Consider the following 25,398-nt stretch of genomic DNA (forward strand, 5'->3'; position numbering starts at 1 on the left):
TTGAAATGAGAATAGTACATTGTGATATGTTGAACATCTGATCACAGCAGATTACCTCATATTAAAAGAAGCACAAAACAACATTTTTTCTGCTTGGGGGGGCTTTTTTAATGCTTATATTTTGCCTAGGTCCAAGACTTAATCAGATCTGGAAAACAGCACTCATATTTTCATTTAATTATGCCCATGCCACCCATCCCCATGTTTTTCCCATGTGTTATAGATACCTATGATGATCTGATTACTCAGTTTGCAGAACTAAAATGTCTGCAAAGGACCAGAATCACTCACAGCCACACAACTCTATTTCCAACACCGGACAGCAGGGTGAGTGCAAGCATTTGGCATGTAAACAAGACCTCTGTGTTTATACACATACTGTAAGTATTAGGTGCTAGTGAGCTGTTTCTAGCAGACGTAGAACATCCGGATACTATTATATGTGGGAAAAAAATCGGGTTGATGGCTTACTTGGAATTAATGGTCACTCTTTTTTTCTCATCATACAGGATGATGCAAGTGTCTTGTAGCTTTTGTAGTTTTGAGGTCGCTAAGACTATTTCAAAGCCATAAGAAAGATCATACAACTTCACAAAGGAATACGAAGCCAAAGAGGTCCATTGACCAAATGTACCTCAGTTAGGCTTCATATAGTGTAGCACAGACATACATTTCTATACAGAGTCAGCATACAAATGCTGCCTTTGAATTCTGAGGAAAAAATTGGGGACCTATCTGAACTTTAGAAGTGTCATTCCTTGTTTAAAAATAGCAATCCATTGATATCATAAAATAATTCTTTAGACATTTTGGACATGAAATGAACTTCAACATCCAGCACTTGTACTTTTGATCTTTTCTGATTTAGCTCATAATGGCTACTGCAGAAGAAAGGATATTGACTGGTCTAGAAACCCACTGTTTTGAGCACCTTCTCTACGAAACAGAAGAAGTATGCCTTATTAGTACCTGAATTCAGCACAATTTGGTCAATTGGCCTAGAGCCAGACAAATAAAAGACAACAAAGAAATAATGAAGAAATACACTTATGAAGTTCTTAGAAAATGAAAGTTCTATGTACTAGCCTTGCCTGCCTAATCTATATTGCAGTAAGTGTTGAAGTATGCTTCTAATATAATATACTATCTACATAACTGTTATAACTCAGAAAGGCTATAAAAGGAAACACAATGTATTCCTTTTCATCATCATTTTATTTAGATAAAGCTAACCTGGTTTTATTACATTTTGTTTTAAATGACCCATTTTTTTGTCAGGGTGACCACTACCATTTATGTTTTAGAATAATCACCCCTGTGACTTCACTGGCACTTTATTGTTAATACCCAGGTAAAATGCAGTCATCTTTGACACAGAAAAGGCCGGCCACCTTCCAAAAAATCTCTGCTGAGAATGTCCAGACCAATCTGTACAGTAGCTCCAACAGCAGCCAGCAAATTCAGAATAAAACCAGGCAAGACAGCTGGAAACCAGCCAGGTGGCAGTCCTAATTTACACATAAGCAGCAGCTCTTACATTTAATAAACCAGCATAGCTCCATGGCCCTGTGCCGACATACATTAGGTGAAAGCCCACACATCCATTTTTTTTCAGTGTCAGCTCTGTTTTTCAGGTCTCCTGGCTTCCAGAGAGCATATGTGGTGCCCACCAGCTTGATAAAAGCAAGCCTTATCCGCAAGCAGCCAGCAATGCTGCCCTGCTCATTGCACAGCAATGTACGCCATTCATAATGGGGTCACTTGGCTTCTCCACGCTGTAAAGACAGATTTCACAGTAGTACTGCAATGCTCTGTTGCTCTAAGAAGAAGCATCCATTTAGGAGCTAACAGTTCTAATCCCAAACTCACTCACAGATTAAGCAGCTGAGTCTTTAAAGGTCTCAGACTTCTTATAATTTTATGTTTAAAAAAGGTGAACTGCTGTACTAGAAATAAAAAAAAATAAAAAAATCACTGTTCGAGGTCATCATAGACTAAATGAATCACAGCATATGCCACAAACAATAGAACAAGACCACATGCAAAGCTATGATTTGGACTTCTGGAGTTAGGAAAAAAAAAATTAAATTGATTTCCATTGTCTTCTAGAACACTACCCTGATGCTACTCAGATGCATCTTATGTTTTCATGTGTCTGCTATTTTCTCCTATTGCTGCTCTCAAAAAAGAAACCAACAGCAATGGGTAAAACAAAACAAAACAAAACAAAATATGAATGACTAAGACACTGAATGGCAAATATTGACACTGAATGGCAAATATTATTTCCCATTTTCTAAAGGTTTCTTTTGTGGCCATACTACATTTATTCAGCTAGATCAGGATAAACTAAGGTTAAATGAATAATGAGCATTTGTTCTCTCTCCAGCAGGAAATGTTAGAGAAACAATTTGCTAGAAGACAATTACCAGGGTGATGCTAGGTGTCCTTCTTGTTGTGACAGAAGAGATAAGAAAACAAGAGTTACATTTTATGGATTTTTTTCTAAGCATTCTTCACATTCCTCTACCTGCCACTGACAATGACATTAGTAGGCTGATCAGCATTCCTTTAATGAGCAAACAGATGGCTGGCTTTTAAAAATCTCAACCCTTCTGTGTTTGGATCAGGATCAGATTCAGTGCTGACACAGTAATTTCAATGGTCACCAAGATAATGGAAACGTGAAAAACATTTTCTAATAGTACTATTTATTTTCTGAAAGGCTGTGCCTCTTTAAGTAGTCACAATGTTTGACATCCAAAGTTGTCACACAATGGTAATGAGCTTAGATTTAATTATCATTAAAGTGCTATGGCTCTGGGAAACGAAACGTCTCCTATGTTGGTCTCTGGAAGACCAAACAATTGTATAATTATGACTGTGCCATGCCTCATTCACAAACAGTAGAATTGTATCTTGTGAATAATCCGATCAGTGTATTTACTCACAGGGTAAACCACTACTCTTTGTTTATCGTATGTATGTAGATGAGTTACTGACACCAAGAAATAGCAATAGTACGTAGTAAAAATATGTGTATGTTTAACCTGTGGCAGTTTATGGCTAAAATTACACATTTAAATGCTGCTTCAAGACATGACCATTGTCCCCAATTTCCCTTTTGTAATTTAGCTGACCTGAAGTCACAGAGGAGTACTGCTATATAGATCTCCTAGAATAAAATGGTCCGTTCACTCCTCCCTCTGGCCTTCTGGGAGTGCTTAAAAAAAAACAACACAAAACAAAACAAAACAAAAAAAAAAAAACAAAAGAGAGAACTATATTTATTCTAATGTAAGTAACTATGGCTGCAGTCTATTTGGACAATAATGATGGGCTGATATCAAAGACTTTAGGTCCATTCTAGCAGTTGTCAGGCATATGGAGCATTCATGCAGATCTGCAGATTGGACCAGACACTTTACACCATTCCCTCTGCAGAAGTACTACACTGAAGAACCCCTAACACATTTTGTGTTTTCTACACAAGTTGCTTATTACTCTATTGAGAGTGAACAGAAAACCAAGTTTCTTTTGTCTCTCCTTTTTGTTTGTTTGTTTTGTTTTGTTTGTTTGTTCCTACTTTTGTTTCTTGTCTCAACACACTCAGATCCCTGATTCTTTGATTCTGGGCTGAACTGAGCTCTATATGGACTGCAGTAATTTAAAGTTTCTTCAGATGTTCAACCTAAAGCTAAATTCTAAGGCTGTAAAACATTTCAAGTGAAACACGGAGTCTGCATAAATACTGACCAACTCAACCCATCTACAGATTTGGTTCTAGCAGGAGCCATTTACTCCACCAGTACAAGGGGGCTTTCATGTTCAGATGTTAGATTTGCTGATCTTTGGACTATGTGCTAAAAACATCTGCAACAGATATGTACTTGTAATGCCAATTAGACTCCCTCTAATGTTGTTTTAGGTTAAGTCTAAAGATGGAATGGTGAAGAATACACTATTATTGTAATTAGGCTCATTTTTCAGGCACCTTTGTGAACCAAAGCCACATGTTCATACAGGTAAGTTTAAAGTTAAATAGGTTATTCTAAATTATTGGTTTAAATATTGTTTGTTTATAAAATATATACAACTGTCCATCTGACAGTCATAGTTAGGAAATCACTGTCTCTTCTGTCTCGTGACACTTTTTATATATTAAAGGCCAGATGAATAAGTAAACAAAATGTTATAAAACTCCGTGTGCTCTATTGGAGAGGAAACACTAATAGGTTACTGTTTGAGGACCAAAAACTTGTACTAGTAGGTTTCTTGTTTGTAATAATTTTTTTTGAAATAATTTTTGAATTGTTTGAAATAATTTTTTGAAATAATTGTTTGAAATAATTTTTGAATTGTTTGAAATAATTTTTTACTGTTGTATTGGTCCATGTCAATCCAAAATAGAATATCATAATATCTACCTGAATCTGAAATAGAAAATCATGAATAGATTATTACAAGAGCCACACACCATTTCAGAATTATTTAAGACAAAGTTCTACAGTATATTCATGGACTCATTCCTCTTGTCCTTATATAGACTAAATGGCAACCATAATCAAAATAGGTTAAGTAAATGATGATGAAATCAGACCCCAAATGTTTGTTCGGTTTATGAGAAAAAAAGTGAATAAAATGTCCTGAAACGCTACAAAATATGGATTTGTTATTCAAGTCATAAAAATGATTTTGAAGAAAGTATTTTAGTGTCCCAAGTAAATGTATAATTAGGCAGTTTATATTTGACCAAGGGATAAGAACAGGCTGAAGAAACTGTTAAGGTTCTTTGATAACTTATACAAACTTTTCTGTCTACTGTCCGTCTACTTTGGAAATAACTCTCTGTGTAGTGCTGGTAGAAGTACTACATAAAAGTAACTTCAGTTACAATGGTATGCAGATCAAAAGGTAACCTGAAAGGCCTTTTTATCTGCCAAAATCTTACCTGAACTTGATATGCCCTAATTTAGAAATCTGTTATACATGTGGTCTTAAAGTTCTTTTTGTTGTTCACAACCTACTGTTTCCAGTTCCAAGACTGGCAGATAATATGGGCTGATATAGCTATAAACACTGAGGCAATTCTTTTGTAACTCTGGTCTGATTTCACAATAAATTCTGCAAATTCAGTTTTCAGCAGCACTGTAAGTTTTACAGGAGCACTAAATTAAGCAGAGTGTTATTCTGGGATACTACACCTTTCTAAGAAAACCATGCTTTCCCAGGGTGTATAGTTCACCTCAAATGTCACCTTGCAATTAAGTTGTTTTATGAATCCATTAATCAAGTGATCAGGTCCATTGATCATTTGTGATTTGGGCTTTCCTATCTTTTGTTTACACTTATAGTTCAAGTCGGCTAGAATAGAGTCAATTTGTCTTTTCATTTTGTTGTACAGAACCTATTTTCGTCAGGCTGTGGGCTACATCTGGGGCTTCCAGAATCTTTGACAACTGAAATAATAAACATTAACATCAATTAACTCAGCTTTTAGTGCCTGTGGTGTATCTATCTGCAAGTTATTTCAAAATACAAAACAAATCCTATTAAAAATAATCCAGATGATGCATTCTACCAGACATAGCCTGGTAGGTAGCAGCAAGAGCAGAACTGGTCCAAAAGAGAGATAAGCCAGGAGCTGAGGGCGCCACAGTACAGGCAGGGCAGTGACCAGCCTGACCAGGATATAGTCCTGCAGCATTTGACTAGGACCAGGTTGGTGACAGTGACAGGTACCATTGGCAGTCCCAGACAAGGTGAGGAAACAAGCCATGTCTGGGGTCCATTCAGTCGGAAACAGGTGGAGACAAGGCCAGAGAGAGGATTGGAGACATGGCAAACTACAGCACAGGTCCAGGGTCCATCCAGCAAGTCCAATCAATAAGTCAGGACACCAGGAGACAAGGCTGAGCATAGGTTGTTCTGAACATTCACTGCTCCTAAGGAAAACCGGCCACTTACTCCTCTGTGGGCTGATTTTGCTCCCCAGCTTTCAACTTACTCAGTCTTTTCAGCTCCTCAGTCTTCTCAGCTCCCCAGTCTTTCAACTTACAAACTGGTCCTAGGACATCTCTCTGAACCCTGTTAGGATGAGTATACACAGCCATATGTACAGACACACTGCCATACATACACACCTATTCAGGCACATTATTAATCAGTCCTGCAAATGACCAAGTGGCATGATCACTTCCTTTTTAAGATCTTCTGTACCAAGAACTTTTTCAGTAGCTACTCTGACATATACTGCTTTCAAATCAGTTCAGAGTAAATCAGCATATTCAGATATCAGATTGCAATGAGAGTCTTCTCTAACTACCACTTACCACAAGGACTGATGTAAAACAGTCCCGTTCTTTTTTTCTGTATGAACTTGCAGACTGAGACTCACCATTCTTTGACAATTAACTTCCCCTGAGATTCTGAACTGTCAGCTAGTATTATAATATCCTGGGCAAACTTAGTTTCCTTTAATCTCAGCATCTGAGATTGCTGCCATCTGAGAAATTATATACCCATTTTTGGCCTCAGGCATGGTGTCTCCAAATAGCAAGACATCTGTATGACCACCTCCAGGTCTCAGCCAGCTTTCAGTAGCACATTCAAGCAATCCATTAGGTAACTTTGTTCTAAATCCAATTTGTTCTTTAATAAAGTGTTCTACTGTTACCCATCAATATTGTGTCTGGTGACTTTCCACAGACAATAAAAGCCTATAGAAAGATCTTTGGTGGGTATCAGGAAATATCTAACAGTCTTCAAGTGTTTCTAGAAATGAAACAGCAGAACACAGAATCTATAGCAACTAGAATAGAGATATGTACATCTAGGTACAAAACACAGTGAAGGATTAAAATGCTCAAGTATCTTGTCTATTAGTAGATGTTTCCAGTGTTTAAAATCAAGATGTGAATTAACAATAAGTAAGAAAGGGAGATGATGGCAGGATAAAGATTTTTTTTCTTTATTTCTAAATGTTTCTAAAGGTAATTTATGTTTCTAGCTCACAGATTATACTTGGAAAGCTGCACTTATTTGATTCAGTAGAGTGTAACTGCAAATGCAGCTGTTGAAAACTGAATTGTTTATTCTATTGCTATGCGTTCCTGGCTGTGACCAGATGCAACCAGCTGTTAACCAGTTGCTTCTCTCTGCTTATCTCCTGGCAACCAGATGATCAACAAGCCCTACAAAATGGTTATAATTGACTAGAAATAGGAAACAGTTTAGACATTTACCTCCCATCCAATGATAAAGTGATTAATTATTTATTTAATTTAAGATTACGAATCCTTTGTGTGACTTTATGTGTTCATAGACTGATTTTAGAAAGACTAATTCTGTGTTTAAAATTATACTGTGCTTAAATATGAGCTTAAACACATGCTTAGCTAAGCATCTCTGAAAGAAAAGCACAGGCAAAAGATACAGATAGTATTCTGGTTTTTAATCTTGTAAACGCTTCAGGGTATGACCAAAAGAGTTGAAGGCATTGATTGCATTCACAAAAGTAAAGCGATATTTATCACATTGATCTCCTCTGTTCTTTATACAACTTAGTTTTCCTAGCCTGTACTTAATATGTGCATTAATTAAACACTGAACTAATATGAGTTCCTCCTAAGCTTTTTGATACCGTGATAGTTCCTCAACACTCTACAAAAGGCAATGAATTTATCTTCACAGCCCTTCTGTGAGTAAAAATTGTTCCTAAAAAAACTGAAAAAATGCCAAAGCAATGTTAGTTCTGGAAGTCCGTTCTTTACATATGCTCTCTCTTTTTTGTAACATTTTACATGGTACAACCACAGACCCCTGATGCAGTTTTAGTGTTTAGGATTCTTTAAGTCAAGGGCCCAAAAATGTCATGGCACCCTGAAAAAAAAAAAAAAAAGAACATGCAACTCCTCACCAAATTTGAGAATCTGGTTAAAAATAACTTGCCAATCAGGAGGACGGGCATAAAATTACTTTGTAGGACGTTTTCTTACTTGATCTTGAAATCTTTCTTTCTCTTTCTGCAATATTCTGCCTCATTCAACTTCTACAACCCCTCTGAGCGCAACATTTTGCACTTTATAACACTGATACAGGTTCTGGAGGAGGACAGCCTTTGCGCTGTGGGATTCTAGAGTAAAAATAGGATGCGTTGCCATCAAGAGACTGTAACATGAACAGACAACAGCTGAACTAGGGATGCATGGTTATTTTTAAATGTGAAGTTTCCTTATAAATTTAATGTTCATTATAAATTTAATGATTTTGGGGCATGAGAGATTGAAACTTCAATTATCATACAACATTGATATTGACACACAGTTTATTTCTTGGAAGAACTTCAGTACAAGTAAAAGATACGAAAGTAGGCAGAAAAATGGATTCAGGACCAACTGAGGAACTCCAGAGATAATTCCATATGACCCTTCTTTAAGTTTATACTTCATGGTGAGGTAGATGCCAGCACAAATTAAACTTAGAAATCACTACCCTAAAACATCTCCACCTAGTCACGTTTTTACTGATTCACAAAAGAGGCCTTTTCTACAACAGTAACAAACAGGACTTTCAAGAAAGATTTTTTTTTTAATCCTTCAAGCCCAAAATAGTTTGACTAGCAATGAAGAAGTCAGTTAAGGTTAACTCTTTGTAATCCTTCACAATTTCTACACAACCAAAAAGCACATCAAATTTCTCCTTCCGTATAAGTTAATTCAGAACCTACCTAAACCACATTATTATTAATCTAAGTGAAGCTAAGAAAGTAGACCTAGCACAAGCTTGATTCATACCAAGACCGACAATACCTTAGTGGTACTAGAAATGACCTTCTACAAGTGGACAGGATGCAGACACTGTTTCATTGTAGATCTCTTTCCAGCTTAACTTTGCCAACCACAGAATTTTCTTGCCTTATTCTCAAGAAATGGCATGCCCACCACCATGTATAAGAGGCTTCTGGTCTTCTGGAAAGACATACCCAACAGTAGTGGTAGGGAAATATCTCATTGCTAGGATCACATCTTTCTCTGGTTGTTCCAGCACTTCACATGCAACAACAAACATCAAACTCAATGTCAGCAACAAGTACATAGGAAGTAGCTGTAATTTTTCTCTGAAATATTATTATCAAAATATCCCAGTACTTGGATAAACTCTGTTAAAAGGTAAAGAATAGTAGACTGAAACTGAACCTCAGACAGACAAGAGGTATAAAGATGGAAAGCATTTCATTTCAAAGGGAAGCTTTTCAGAGTTTATAGCTAACTTAGAGGGGTTTTATTGGTAATATATATGTCCAACTAATGAACTAAATCTGCAGCATGAGTAATACATGCTTTTTTTTTTTTTTTTTGTCTAAGTATGACCCATGTCAGTCATTTTAATACCCACCACAAAACCCAGGCATCTTTTTGTTTGCTTGCTTTTTTTTTCTTTTTTTCTTTGTTTTGTTTTGTTTTGTTTGTTTGATTGTTTGTTTTTTCCTGAACATGAGAGTCCTAAACATGGGAATCTAAATTTATCAAGCTGTGGACTGAATTTACCTGCACATAATTTTCCAGTTTATCAAGGTCTGGAACCTCTGACCTAGTCCTAATGATAGCAAAGTAGACAACAGCACTCAGTGAACTCCATCAAATAAATAACTTGTATTGTATGTTTTCAGAAGCAAGACCAGAGAGCTCACATATGTATCAATATTTCAAAGACTAATTTCAGAAATCAAAGATGACTCATGATGCTTAAATGTTTAGAAGCAGCAATTGTGATGTGGCAATTACTGTGCCACATTTAATCAAATGCATTAATTGTTTTTACTTAGATTCCACTTCCATAGCTCATTTGCAATAAATGAGGAGTCTTCATGGTTCTCTGGGCTGGTTCCCACACAAAAGTGTTCTGATTCCTACAGAACACAATGTAAAGTCACGGCTTTTTTTATTTTATTTTATTTTAACCCAATGCAATCTATGTTCAAGGCATTCCATTTCCTGGGTGGATTAAATATTTTGGATTAAGAATGCAATTAGCAAATAGGCTCTTACACGGTGAAAATTCTCACAATTAAGGGCATCACTTATTTCTATAGGAAACTCTGTTCTGTTAGAATTTCCTTGGAGGATGGTCTGAATGTCAACATACCCCTTTAGGAATTAATTTCTCAGCATCCTTATACAGTACTTTTTGAGTCTTTTATAGTAGAAATATAAACTCATATGTATATGAAAAAAGACAAAACACACAAACTTAAACTTTGCCCAAACCAGAACATTTCACTCCACATGAATTTTCTCAGTGTAGAATTTCAGATTCCAAAGATAGTCAAAAAAACATTTTAGGGACTGTAAACTGTACCACAGAAAAGCATTTACCACAGTATTCTGAAGTCTATGGACTTTCACGATACTTTGTATACTTTAAAAATTCATATTGATACTTTAAAATTCACACTTTATTTGAAAATCTTGGCTTGCTTAGAAAATGCACCTCAATGAGCAAAATCAGCAAATAAAAGCTAAATATTTTAGGATATTTCAGGACTGTGTTGGGACATGACTCATATTTAAATGTCTAGCATTACTAACAGTGGTATTCCTCTACATGGAAGTTAAGATAACTGCTTTTATCTTCATTCTACTTTTCATAGTCCAATGCCAAAGCACAGTGTTATTCTTTTACGTCTGGCATTTGTAAGCCTCATTATTGGGACATACATCACTGAAACAGTTCTTCGCTTTCTGAAGCAAATGCTTTTTCTAAAGATTCAGAAGCCACATTATTAATTTCCTGATTTATTTTTGGTATGCTCATAAAGAAAGACTTCTATGTCTGCAAATACTGGATACAAGAAAAGGCCCTGAAACATGATAATGATAGCTAATAAAATATGAAAGCTTTGCTTTGCATACACAGTAATAAAACTACTTCTCTGGTAGGATATAAAGTTAACATCTCTTTCTAAATTGCTTCAGCACTTGTGCTCACGAATGTTATGCTACTAAGCCTAAAGGAACATAAACATTATTTTACGGTATAGTATATACTTAGTATAGAAATAGTGTACTGTTAAAGAGAGAGGCTCTCTAACACTTTTGAAGACCATAGTTCCCATTTGATTGATGAGTTAGGAGATCATAGGGAGCATTGTCACATACAAAAAGTCAGGGCTGATAAGCCTACAGGACACACATTTAATCCTCAGGAGGAAAAAAGAAAAACTAACAGAGCAATACTGAAATGCAAAAGTCAAGAAGCAGCTGGCTTTAAATTGATACCTATTTAAATGGCGTAGATGGAAATAGGCCAACTTTGAAAGCAATTTAGAGGAATCCTATTTTAACCATATCACTAATCACTGAACTTTATGAATTAGTTCTATTCTTTTTAAAACTCCATTAGTCATATCTACTTAAGAAAAAAGTAACAATACATTAGTTCTTCAACACAGCGAATCATACTACAGTTGTGTTTCAGGGTGGGATGTCATCATTATGAAGCTTATAAGTTATAAAGCTCTACGAGGTACTTGTCAAAAAGAGCAACTGCTCTTATAGAAGAGGAATTTCACTTTGATTGTATTAAGAGTGCAACTCAACAAGAGTGCCGTTAATTATTACAGAATTTCCACATAGCAATGGAACTGTATTCCCTCCTCAAGTAACTTTTCTCAGCCTTTCTCTGTAGGGAAGGAGAAGGCAGGGTATGAGTTGCATAGGATGCATAAGAACAGCTGCACTAAACCAGTTGTAAATTGGTTTCCAACTTTAGCTTCAAACTATACAAGGGATTGTTAATGTTGCATAACTCGCAAATCCTGCGTGGTCCTCTAGGAAATGGAACTGCAGTTACCATTCAGATGGAACTCACTGATACATTTCCACATTTGCATTCCTATGTTTGAGAAAATCAAAATCTGAATCATGCTGCGTGGCTATGATTGCTTACATAAACATACCTTCCCACCAAAAAACATGCTGGCCTGCCAATGCTTTGCATGCACATTCTTTCAAATACTTGAAGTATTGGTTCTTCACCAGAAAAGCTGCTGGATAATGCAATTTAGTCAAAACCCAAATAATTACTACTTATTTGAACTGCAGCAGTTCTTTGAAATTCCACCTGATATCAGCTTTGTGCTATGCACTTTACAGACACACAAAAGTTTAGGGCATCACTGAAGAGTCTATTAGCTGAGTACAGCAAAACCAAGACACAGGAATAATTGGATCAAGGCTGCACAACAAAGCTCTGGCAAAATTTACAGGAGAAGCTAGATATGTTAATACAATGTTTTAAATATTAGATCATGAACACTTAAGCAAACAATAAAAAAGTATAAAAAACAAACCACAAAGCATTCAGACACAATACTTAAAGAATAAATATTCTTTTTAGAATAGAAGATTCAGTGTTTTCTTTTCCTGTGACAGAACCCAGAATCCTTTTAACTAATTTGTTGAGGAAATATGCCACAGTGGAATTTAGTATGACTGATTAAACTATGTTAATACATTTTCCAGCTTTGGGTCCCAAGTCCCATTGCCCTATCTATGACCTTTCTAACTCAGGAATTATGTTACTTGTTCTACTAACAAGCATCCATCCATGCCACAGGATATCATGGTTGAACAGAAATTATTTGAAGTGCAAGCATAAAACAAAGACTATATGACATATGAAACATACACATATATCTGATGGTATTACAGTTGCTACATAAAATCAGTATTAAAAGTAATTTTTAGATTGATCCCTCCTATTTTGATTAAGTATAACCTGTAAATCAACCCAGGACACATCACAATCCCAGTATCATATCTAGCAATGTGTTCCCGTGCTTAGGTGGGGAAAATTAGCAGCTGGGAAAATCAGTCACCTTTTTAAGTTACCTTAATGGTAAACTCAGTGCTTTACTTCTCACCTTTATTACTTCTCAAATATATCTCACTACCACAAAACCACAAATGCATGACAAAAGTAACGTATACATAATCTGCTTGGTGAGGTTTTTTTGTGACTCCTGGGAACTGTTTCTAACGGTCTGACCAAGACTCAATTCATCTGATTGTTGGAGGATGGTGAGCTGAACAGTTGATCTTGAAAGTACCAGCAATCATCCATGCCTTTTTTCTTCAGACTGACATTTGTAAGCTCTGATTCAGAGTCTACAGCAAAGAAATACAGCAATGGACTAGAAAATTAGTCTAGGCAGCTGCACTGTGAATCTCTTTACTAGATTCAAGCCTAAGATACCAATCCAGCAAAACTTGTAAGCGCATAACATAGCTAAACCTGTGAGTGACAGCGGTACAAAACAATCTTAATACACATCAGCATGTGGTGATACAGTTTGTTGGTTTTTAAACCTAATTCCCATTGAAGCCTGTTCATTCCTGTTGAATTATATATAACTTTAGTAAGAATATACACCAATAAATATGTATTTCTCTTCACAGTTCCCTGTTAAATCTTCCCTTTCTCATCCCTTGAGCACTTACTTGATCCTGTCTTCCATTCATAAAATCTTGCGAAACCGCACCACCTCAGCAGAATCCCGCAAGCTGTCCTCAGTACATACCACTACGAGGAAAATGGAGTTGTCTAGCCACCGTCTTATGATCCTGTGGGAGTAATTGTGTTAATTATCAAAACATAGAGGAAATGATTCTCATTTTCACTTGCTTTAAGGCCCCTTCAAGGCTACAGCAGAGTGAGCTGACTCTGTGTAAATACAGCTCATTAAGTTTAATGCAGTTGAGGCCTGATGATGTCTGGCCAGTGCTAGTGCAAGGAAAAGTTTTTCTTGCCCATTCGGTACTATTTCTGCTGTAGAGAGTTTTCTACTTCCTTTCTGTGACTAAAGCAATTTTTAGCTATTTATGGACAACTCACGCAGTCTTAACCTGGACTGGGAAGCAAGGGGCATGAATGATCTCCTGTCCTATCCGTTCTCGTTCTCATTGCTATGGGCAAAGAATTCTGAAGGGGGGGAAAAAAATACTTTTTTCATCACATTTCTTTTGCATTACATCAGACAAACTATACTGAAAAAAAGGGTAGAATTTCTACTGAAAGTGTCTGTGATAACAAGAGGCTTTTCCATTCAAAATGTAACTGCTGGTAGTATCAACATCTGGAGGACTGTAGCCTTAGGCATCATTACAAGAAGCAAGAGATCTGGACAGGATACATTCAATCTTGCTTTAATGGTATGATGTTCTGCCAAGATAAACTTCTAAGCTTTGACATATTTTATTTTGAAAAATGTTATCGTCAGGTGTAAAGGAAATTCCTCTTCACTGAGGAGAGTTTTGTAGCAGCGTATTTGATGACATAATTACTATGTGACTACATATTTAATGAACATCTTTCCTGACCTGAATAAACAAGAAGCAACAAACATTTTTTCTGATGACATCCCCATGTGCCAGCAAATTCAAATAACAATAAAAAGAAAGGACTCTTTCCCACTAAAGGCTCTGTATGGGAATTATTTTACTCCAGAGTGCTGAATTTTAAGTCCATTTCTCTTAATTAAAGCAAATCAGATGCTCAAATGCTTCTTACACCAAGGCTCTCTGCTCTCAACCTTACACAACATCTCTTCTCAATTCCTCACATCCATTTTGCCATGCCTTGCTCTTTACTTCAATTGAAAATAGTTACATCCTCTTGCTGTGACTGCTCTGATTTACAGGTGCCATCTTCATCACCAAAACTGTAATTACTCACGCTGTTATGGACAGTTCAAAACAGTTTGGTTCCAGCTTTGGTGGGGTTTCATAAAATGTAGAACAAGGGTGTACTCACCATATATCCTGCTTAAGGCTCTAAAGGCAGAATAAAAAAGACACGCCTGGGAAAACTGAACATATAACACAGCCTTATATGTTTAGCTTATGAGCCTTTAACCACTGAGCAGTCATTTCTATGAATAAGTGTGAAAAAATGGAGGATGTAAGATTTAGGTAGAATTATAGGAAGCATACAAAATGCCAAAATCTCTGAAGGTACCACGGAATCACAGGAGTGACGTAGCTCCTGATAAATTCAGTTCAGCAATGCCTAATTACTGGGCATCCTCAAATTAGGCTGTATGTTGCTGAATACTGTTACTTAGGAGTGAACATCTGTGGCTGAATCTGCTTCCAAAGAGACCTGAAACCACTTTTCTCAGGACTTTGGAGCTCTCAGTCTCAAAGAGTTTACAGTACAGAAGCACACTTCAAAGTGAGTAATACCATGATGATTGTAGAAAAGACTGTCAGCTGGTTTAAATCAGTACAAGTTTACTGAAATCAACCAGCTAAAAGTCTACTACGGGGATGTGAATTAAAATTGTACAATCATGTTCAAGTAGCAGCACTTTATGGTAAATCCATCGGAAACACTAGTAAACTCCCCTTTCTTTGGACTAAAGAAACATTATCATGAAGAAAAATTGGACATTTCACTGATAATCACACTGCACTCCTCACAATGCTGTGTACTCAACTGCAGCTGTTTTTGGAATGCCGTTCCAAAACCTGCATTTCAGCAGCTCAGACACATAGCTTCAGCTTTGTTGGGTCATCTTTGCCTCTGTGATCCACATGTACCACAGATGTAAAAAAAAAAAAAAAAAATAATCGTATCTTTTATATCTAGTTCAGTTTGTACTTTTTCACTGTAGCATTAATGTAACACAACATAAGTATTTCCCAGGAGAAGTATTTGTCATTATAACACAGGGCTCAATTCATTCAATAAAGCAAAAGTTTGCAGAGCTCCTGGAAGTGGCCAGCTTCAGATAACGAGACCATTGGATTAAATATAGGTTTAGACTTCTTTTTTTAATCTTTCCCTTTATCTCCATCCAAATCCCCACTCCCTTTTGGCTGCTGTCACTACAGCACTTCAGATTCTGGCACAGAACCAGTAAAGGAGGTATTTCAAGAGATGGTAAATCAACTTATTCAATGCTCTCTCTGGCTTCCTTTCTCAGAGGTCAAATATGTTTTCAAACCAGTAAAAGAAGTGAAAGTTCTTTCAAGTCTCACTTCTCACAAGGCAGGACAAGCAGAGGGGGGTTTCCAATACTCACTGCTAACGGCATGCAGTTCTCAGAAGAGCCTCTTTTCTTCTCTGATCCATAGGATATGCACAAAGGCTTACTCATTATCTTTTCATATTTTCTCCAAAATACCAAATACAGAGCTATCAGCATAATGGGTTAAGGAATGTACACATACACCACATTTCATTATCCAGCTTTATTTTTAACTTGGACTCCCAATTCAGCTCCAAGAAAAAAAAAAAAACAGCCAACATTACTTCGTATATAGAAACTCTCTCAGTGATCATTTCATGAGAACAAGATTGTACAAACAGCACACTATTAACATGTAGTTACTCTCTACTGCTGTTATATACATGTTGTATATAACAACATCCCAGTTCCAAAGAGGTTGAAACACATTTTTGTAAATATAGTGGGAAATCTTGTATTCACATTACCGACAACAAATAAATGACAGCAATGGCAAGATTCACAGACCAGGTAGAAATGTCAGTGCATCTCAGAAGGAGCCGCAGAAACAGCACACATTTTTATAACCTTGTGTAACAGTGACACATCTTTCTAAGCAATTATACCAACTTGTGGCCAAATCCAAACGTACTACACTCGAAGTAATATTGCAAAACACGTATACAACCATCCTGACAGCTGGACAAGCCAGACTAATCTATTTGTCAAAAGACTAATCACCACTTCAGCATTTCACTGCTTCATGCCAAATTTACCTTTCATTTTTTACAGCAGTTGCTGACCAACACTCAGCGCTTGTTATTTTTAAACATGATATTATTTGAGAAGATGTTTCAACTATTTATAGACTTCATTAACTCTTTTTGAAGGTTAACATAAAATACGGGAGGAAAGGAAAAAGGAGAACAAAAATAATAGTGTCACCACTAAAAATACTGATTTTTGTTCAAATTAGTCTCAAAGCTAATTTATAACTTTATGAAAGTGATGCCTTAGTTTAACAAAGCAATCTGAGCCAACTCAGAGCAGCTGGAGGTACTTCTATGATAGAAGGTAAGATTAAATTATGTAATGAACATTGCTTGTTAGGCATTATTCATCTTCCGTTAAAGCAGACTAAAGCAAGTCAAACGGATTGTGATCTCTATCAACTAGAAAGGCAGCCTGTAATGTCTACCACCGATGTACATGTCTGCATTGCAGCCATCCCTTAAGGTGAAATGAATTCCTTTCTGTTTCTTTCCAGTATTTAGTCTTTCTAGACAGTACAGCAATCCTACCTTCATTGCAGAATATTATTCCACCATCAGCAGAAACATGGTACAAACCGAACACCTTTTTAACAAGCTTACTTAGGTTTTTACAGGCTTACTTAGCAACATTCAATTTACCAGTTCTCAAAACACTTGACAGAGGTACTAACCATCATTATACCTGTTTCACAAGTGAGGAAAATTGAAAGTTAACATGGAAGTTAGCGTGAACTTGCCTGAATGAAAACATTTCTACATTTCACCCTACCTTAGAATTACCATCACCTACTGTGAATCCAGCTCTGCTGCATACTATTCAACAAATTCATAGGTATGAAAAGTAAGTATAAAGATTAATAAGAAAAATATGAAATGAACAAGGTAAAATATTTATTCTCTTGCAACAACTTAAGACAAATGCTATCCCTGTGTAGCAGACAGTATGTCCACCAAACACGCTGTAGCATGATGCAGTTGCCCAGCTGGCATTGCTTAAGTTAGCACCAGAATGAAACACACCATAGCACTTTCAAAATTATTAGCCAAATTTATTAGACTTGTGAAGTGACAAAATCTACTGTCTTGAGCAGCAGGCTAGGCAAGTAAAATTTATCTTCTAGTACTTGAGCTATCACCAATATACTATACTGCACTTTACCAGCCCAGTCTAGGTAAGCTGAGGACTGTTTTCATTATGGTCTACTGCCTCATGTACACATATTCTAAATTTTCTGTAAGGGCATCTAATTAAAACAGTAGTGTGGATTGTCATATAAAAAAGAAAAATAGTGTAGACAAAAATTCAATGCCTTTTATTTTCAGAAACAGGAAAACAGTTTTGACCATTTACTTCTATATGGTAAGCTGGAATATAAAAGCACAGACTTTCATACACACACATGCACGTACACAAACATATACACAGACACATGCTTCTATATAAATACAGTACTCTGCTCCCACTGGTATGTTCACCTAGCACCTTTGTTACTATTTGCCCTAGGTACATTTAGCTACAAAAGCACAATCTTTTCTTAATTATACACACACAAGAGTACTTTGAGTATTTTTTTCCAGAGTATGAAGAAAACTCATCCTCCACACCATGATGCACTTAGAAGGAGGATGCCTTCCAACCTTGTATTTACACTGCCATCCTGCCAAGAACAAGTCTTTACCAGTAGTCTGAAACTCTGGCACATAGGAGTGATTTTCTGCACTGATCAGTGCCAATCTAGCTGCCTGTACCCAAAATACAAGTCAAAGGAGAGGGAACGCCAGCACAGTACTAATATATTTGAGGCATTGATCTTGCCAAAACACAACATATTTAGCACTCTGGAACTGATGCAATAAAAATTGTTGTTAGAAGACCTGGGTAACATCAGTATGAAATCAAAATATATCTTCAGCAATTAGTTATTTACTGTCTTTAACATAGATTTCAGCTTTTTTTGAGATAACGTACATTTCTGTATTCCTTTACTAATGTGGCCCATCTATTGTAAACAGAAAATTTTAAAAAATATTACGGAAAATATTATGGAAAATTACCTTCATGGGTATCAGAAACAATTCAGTAGCTGACATGTTAAACAGAAGTTGTTCTTAACAATGGAATTATGTCACTGGAAAACAAAATATATGCATTATTAGTACAGAAAACCTCTAGCTAAGCCTCAACACTGTAATGGCTCATAAATATTTGATGACTGGTAAACAAGACATTTAACATATAATGTATTATCACATAAATATAGCTGTGTACTACCAAAATAGAGTTACAGCTGTGGATATTTTGGATTACAATAAAACAAGGAAGTCCCTCCTGTACAATGATCAAAAGAGAATTTAACAAGCAACAAAGAAAAAATCAAGAATATGCTTGTCAATTAGTTGAAACAATGCCAAATGTAATTTTTTTATTTTCCTTGTCTCAAAATTAAATAGCGATATTTTCAAACTATTTCAACTATTAAGCATTGCAAGAACATTCTGTCTTGAATTGCTTCTTCTGCCATAACAATTCAAGTTACCCAGATCAAAATAATTCATTCTGACAGAAGTAAAAACAGAACAAGTGAGCAGATTTAAATGAAAATTGAATTATTTTATTATAATGCTTTATAGTATCATTCAGCCAAAACTGCATACAACTTTTTCTTCTCTCATTGATACCGTCTTCTGGATGGCTACAAGACCAACACACTGCCCTGACTCCTGCTGTACTTCCCCTGTCTGACCGCACCTAGGCTTCCCATATATTGGATACACCTTGTTCAGGTTTGCTCTCCTTTTTCCCGTATCACTTTAGGTACTAAGGAGTTAGGCAGCAGAACTGCTTTTAAAATTCATGAGAAACAGGTATAGAGGGAAGCTGGCAGGTCTAGATATTCTAGCACATATTCAGAAACTTCAGTGAAATGTGTCAGTGCAAAATCTTAAGATACACAGACAACCAAGACAGAATTTACAATGCTGATGAGCTCTAAAACATTTAAGCAACATTGCAAGCAACAGGAACAGATCAAATATGATCTGTACAATAAACAGTTTATTACTGATCGAGGAGAAAAAAAATTGAATTCATAAACCACATTTGCTGTGGTAATTTGCTTCCAAAATTCTCTACTTTTGAAAGTTTGTCAAACAATTTTATAATAATTATGTACAATGTACAATGATCAGAACTAGACAAAATTTTACAAAACCTCTTTCAACCTCCTGTTGATCATGGTTCAACTGAAAGCAATAACTTATAGAGTAACTGTGGTTCATATAAAACACTCTTGCATTTAACAGGAAAAACATATGAATATGTTAAAAATATGAATACTTTGTAGGCGTTGCTGAAACAGATCCAAACCTGCATCTACTGAGTCTGGTTTCTCACCTCTAGCAATCATTTATTAATTTACACAGACAGTGAACACCTTTTTGAAAACCCCTGTGTCTATAGGGTGAGAGTTTGAAAGAAGAATTAGCCCCAGTGACATGAAGGACAGTGACATGTCCCTCTGGGAGAGAGCACAAAACATGTGCAGAAGGAGAAGGGAATGGTAAGATATAAAAGAAGATATTTTCATTACTGCAGTAAGTGTTAAGCGTTTCCTTTGCTGTTAACAGTTTTTATGGCAAAGCTTTGAAGAATGTCCCACAGGTTATCAGCAAAAGCTCTATCTGTTGCATATAAAATAAGAACACACTAAACAATCCAGAAAACTACTTTCAAGTTGTGGACCAAGACTAAAGTTGGAACCATGACAGGACAGATCTTTTGCTGGTGTAATGTGGCACAGTTCCAGTGGAAGGAAGCCATTCAATTGACACCAGCTGAAAATATAGCTTGATGCATCGCCTTATTCACTCCTTACGTCCGTATTTTTATTTTTCTCCCCCCCCCTCTTTTTTTTTTCTTTTATGTTCTAGTCTCCAACACCATTCTGGCCAGTCACTAATAGCCCTTAAAGGCTAATCTTCCTGTTAGCTTGCATTTAAAAATGAATCTCAGATGCAGGAAATGAAAGCCTTCCTCTTAAACATAAAGCAGATTCCAATTGAAAACTAAAGAATTCACGCTTCAAAACACTCTCCGAGGATGTCTGTCTCTATTGGTAACATTTGGAGATGTTTGAAAGGGAGCTAATGAAGACAGGTTTATGTGACTGGTTATAATTTTACCTTCCCAACTGCACATTTCAGATTTGTCTCAGTGAATTATCTGGTAAAATATTTCATAATAATGAATTCTTTAAAAAAGTTTGCAACCAGTGAAACATTTTGAGCTAAAGTTTCAAAAACAGCCAGTAATGTGAGCTTGCATAATAATGCACAAATGGCTAATTGCTCAAAAAGAAGTTAAAGCATTTAAGTACACATAAACATAAACTGTTCTAATGCTTCAAACCACCAAATGACTGAAAATGTGCAGAGGGGGGCAGGTAGAAGAGGAACTGAGTAAGACTCAGGGACAAACCACATAAGCAGCCCATTTTACAAGCAGCATGAACAGCCACCACATTCACTGCCCACTCTTTCTCACTGTGCCATTAACAAGGCTTTAACTAAACTCAGCTTTTCAGAGAATTCAACTGATTCAGATCAACAAGACCGCCTGATAATGTGGCATTACTGAATCACCATGGTCCCCTATGAGGAGAAAAACCTGCTTCATGAAGCTGTCAGAAATCACCAGCCCCCTTCCCACCTATTACCTGCAGGAGGTCAACAGAAGCAGTGAGCAACTTCATGCTTACAGACTGCAGAACATAGGCATGACTATCCTGGGCTCGCCTAAACTCTTTTTCTAAAGAGTTTTTCTCTAACTCAAACAGGCAATGGCATGGGCATTGACTGCATAAGCTTGACTTTCAAATAAAATCTGAAGATCAGCAATGAGATTATTTTATAAAGACAGAGGTCTACCAGGCTTGCCGCGGCTGAAGGACACTGGATAAATTTGTATGGTTGATATCTCCAGAATTATTGGTAGATGGCAGTTACACTTCATTTGTAACATGGTAATACAGATTAGTGTCTCAGTGTGCTGGACACGAATTATATTCATCATAATTAAAAAAAAAAAAAAAGTGAAAAGGAAATGCACTGATCTGCAGTATAGCTGATTCAGACCAAAGAAACACGTTTTCACAGAACTTTTCTCATTCTTCTGATCAAGCCATTTTTAACAGGCCTAATCATCTATTACAAAGCATTTTGCCACTGCTGTCGTCCTGCAATACATGAATACGTGTACATACCAAATGTATTTATTGTGTCACGTGTTTATGAAAACAGGAATATACCATGAGAACAATCCAACTCTACTGTTATGTCAATGATGCTACATGACACTAAGCAGCAAAAACTTCTAGTAAGATTATGTTCAAGAAACTTGTACCTTCCTCCTCCTGAAGGAATATATGCAAGAACTATAAATGCTTGGAAGTGACTTTACAGTTCGGATGTATCCTCATGTACTCTATATGCATTTAGGAGGAAGCAATTATTGTAATAGTGTGTGTGTGAGGGGGTTACAATAATAAATTTATCCACAGATTTTGTATTAATAATGTTTCTTGTGGCTGTTTAAGAAGAAGAGGAAGGTTCCTTTGTATTTTCCTTTTTTTTTTTTTTTTTTTTTTTTTTTTTTGGTACACAAACTGATTACTTTAGCTCTAAAATTTAATAATTTTGTGATTTGTACTGTCCCCTTTTAAAATTCAGGTACTTGATTACTTCTTGACCTAGTTTCTGCAAAGCATGTTTAACACAGTCATTCCCTAAAGTGAATTCTGAACTCACTAGGAAGTTTCAACCAAACATTACTGAGGGGGAGAGGTCTAAAAAAATCTTAAAAGTCTTACTTTTTTTTTTTTTAATTGGAAACTGGAGAGAGAAAAGAGATCCTATTAATATTTTAATCAAAAAAAGTTAATAAGCTCATTCTTTATTAGACATCAAGAATTCTCATAAAAGAGAGTCATCAGAAACCAGGCTCTCAAAATTCCTTGTTTCTATTACATTTCATGCATTGGTCTTATCCCTAACTATTTGAAGTTCATTTTGTTTTGTTTTGCTTTAGAATACATCTGTAAGATACCAAATGCTTAGATGTTTATCTAGCCATATAGAGGGTTTGAAAAATCTGTTGCAAGTAGGATGTTTTCCTGAGCAACTGCTATCAGCTTCTGCCAAATCTAAAAAATACATCTCTAGTCCTTCTGGTTTTAATGAAAATCCTCCAGTGCTCTCTGAGCAGCTAAAGCAAGCTGAGGGAGAAGACTAGTATACAAATGCCTGTCAGACCAATCACTTTTGAAGAAACTTGATGTAGATGATGCACAGAAGGAAGAAAGCTCTTTATCTTTTTATCATTGTGAAAGATGGTAAGGATTATGATACACCTAGGAGCCTTCAGAGGTGAACCATTCAGCCAGTTATCCAGTTAAATCCAGCATCTCCTCCTTTCTTAGCAGCCACAGTGATGTTTAATTATCAGAATATTTCTTATGGATTATGCGACCTCAAAATTAGTGTTAATTAAATAGAATTAGTCCTCTGATTACTAGGTACTCCTCAAAACATTCCTAAGTGCACAGATGAGAATGACAGGTGATCTCCACAGTGACTGTGAGAGGAATAACTTGGTGTGTTTCTACAATGTCTAGGCCAGGTGAATCATGATACAAGGCCCAGATACTACAGTTGGTATTTAAAAGTTTTCATATCACAGGAACATCTGTGAATGTAGCACTGAAAACAGCATTCTTTGCAGAGATGACATCCAACGGATTTGAGAGGCTGCAGTATTCTTTCATCTTAATAGATGATGATGACGCACTCGGCACAAACTTGTGGGAAAGCAATTGCTACCTCACGCTGTTAACAATTAGCATACTGGGGAAATCTGCTTCAATTTCCATATGTGATGTTGGGCAAGTCCCTTACCCTGTCTCATCCGAATGAGGGTAAAAGTCATACTAGACTCTACCTTCAGGGAAAGTAGCAAGATAAATATTTTAGATTATATGCACTCAGCAGCTACACAGCAGGGATTGGTAAATCTACCTTGCAAATCTACTGAAGGTAGGCAGGAATAAATCCATTGCTCTAAATCTGGCAGCTTTATGACTGCTACGTTAACTTTTTCTTTTACAACTCCTCCAAATACTTTTTCCATCTGAAAATGTTGCTACTGCTATCTAATAGGTATTGTATCAGATCCTTGTTTAAGGAAAAAAAGAGTAACACCTAAAATTTTGAGTATTCATAGATCCTTCCTAGTACTATATCGAAAGTTTCACATCTCATTGCTGTTGATTGAGACAGAATGAGGTAAATTATTCAAATTCTGGCATGTTTTTGTCAAATACACCTAGGAGACATCCTTCATCCCCAATTAAAGAAAACCATTATTAAAAAAACTTCCTTCAATTTAAGATGGATTCATGGGAGTACTTACATTACTACTGACTAGCAAAGAAAATTCAGATGACTGAAACATACCAAAGTCTCTGAGGAAGACAACTCCACACATACCAAGTAATACTCTTCTGTTTCTTTTGATCTGCTGGGGTAGTTGCTGGCCGTAAGGGTGAGAGAAACACACATATTGTCACATATAGTTTCCCTTACACAGGCTTTCTTAATGAATCAATAACGATGAAAAGGAGAATGTTCCATAGCTCTGAACACCAGTAACTTACGAACATATTACACCCAGGTGTGTTTGTCTCAGCCCTCAGCACAATGGTTTGCAGACTTGTTAACCCAAATTAAAGACTGCAGTATCTCCTTGGATTCTTACCACTGTGCAAGCAAAATTATCTTTTAGCCATCTGTACACAATGTCTTTTTCTACCTTCCCAAAGGTGAATCTATAGGTCTGCAGAGCAATAGCCTCGCTGTAGAGAACCTTACAGAATTCTCCAAAAAAGTAACATGCCTAGAAGAAATCCAGACTACCACAAAGAAAACTACTCTCAAAATATGCAATTAAGAATGCTTTCACAAGTTCATTGTCAGCTTTCAGAACTTTTTATGCTCCCAGCTTCCCCTGTTGAATCTGGAAGGTGCTTAGACTTCAAACACTTATGAGAATATAGTTAATCTTCTTACAATGCCTTAAAATATTTGCTACCCAACTGGTATGATCCTATTGGCATCTATGATCTCACTGGCATCACGGAGATGTGGTGGGACAGCTCCCATGACTGGAGAGTTGGAATGGAAGGCTACAGGATGGCTTTCTTCTGTTTTTTCCAAAAAGAGAAAAAAAAGAAAGAGACATAAAACTACAGGCTAATATGTCTCACTTCTGTGCCCGGCAAGATGATGAAGCAGACCCTCCTAGAAACTGTGCTAAGGCACACGGAAAATAAGGAGGTGATTGGTGACAGCCAACATGGCTTCACTAAGGGCAGATCTTATCTGACAAATCTGGTAGCCTTCTACACTGGGGTTACAGCATTGTCTCTCTGAATTGGAGAGACATGGATCTGATGGATGGACCACTTGGTGGGTAAGGAATTGGCTGGATGGTCACACTGCAGTCAACTGTCCAAGTAGAGGTCAGTAACAAATGGTGTTCCTCAGGGGTCAGTATTGGTA

At 36.5% G+C, this 25,398-nt stretch overlaps 2 long non-coding RNA genes across 2 annotated transcripts in view; one reads left to right on the forward strand and one right to left on the reverse strand.

The window, feature by feature from the left end:
* The window catches only part of LOC311435051, a 35,264-nt gene extending 12,909 nt beyond the window's left edge, over window positions 1-22,355 (forward strand). The window contains exons 4-7 of the long non-coding RNA XR_014691887.1: window positions 3,929-4,025; window positions 19,427-19,569; window positions 20,209-20,345; window positions 21,361-22,355. This is a non-coding gene — a long non-coding RNA (uncharacterized lncRNA). The remainder of the gene's footprint in view (window positions 1-3,928; window positions 4,026-19,426; window positions 19,570-20,208; window positions 20,346-21,360) is intronic.
* LOC311435052 lies at window positions 1,197-24,544 on the reverse strand. Its single transcript, XR_014691888.1, has 5 exons — window positions 24,295-24,544; window positions 18,841-18,914; window positions 13,503-13,625; window positions 3,141-3,223; window positions 1,197-1,946 (listed from the first exon to the last, which is right to left on the reverse strand). It is a non-coding gene; the product is annotated as an uncharacterized lncRNA (long non-coding RNA).
* Between the last annotated feature and the right edge of the window lie 854 nt (window positions 24,545-25,398).

This window comes from Aythya ferina (genome assembly GCF_964211825.1).
Source record: "Aythya ferina genome assembly, chromosome: 3".
NCBI lineage: Eukaryota > Metazoa > Chordata > Aves > Anseriformes > Anatidae > Aythya > Aythya ferina.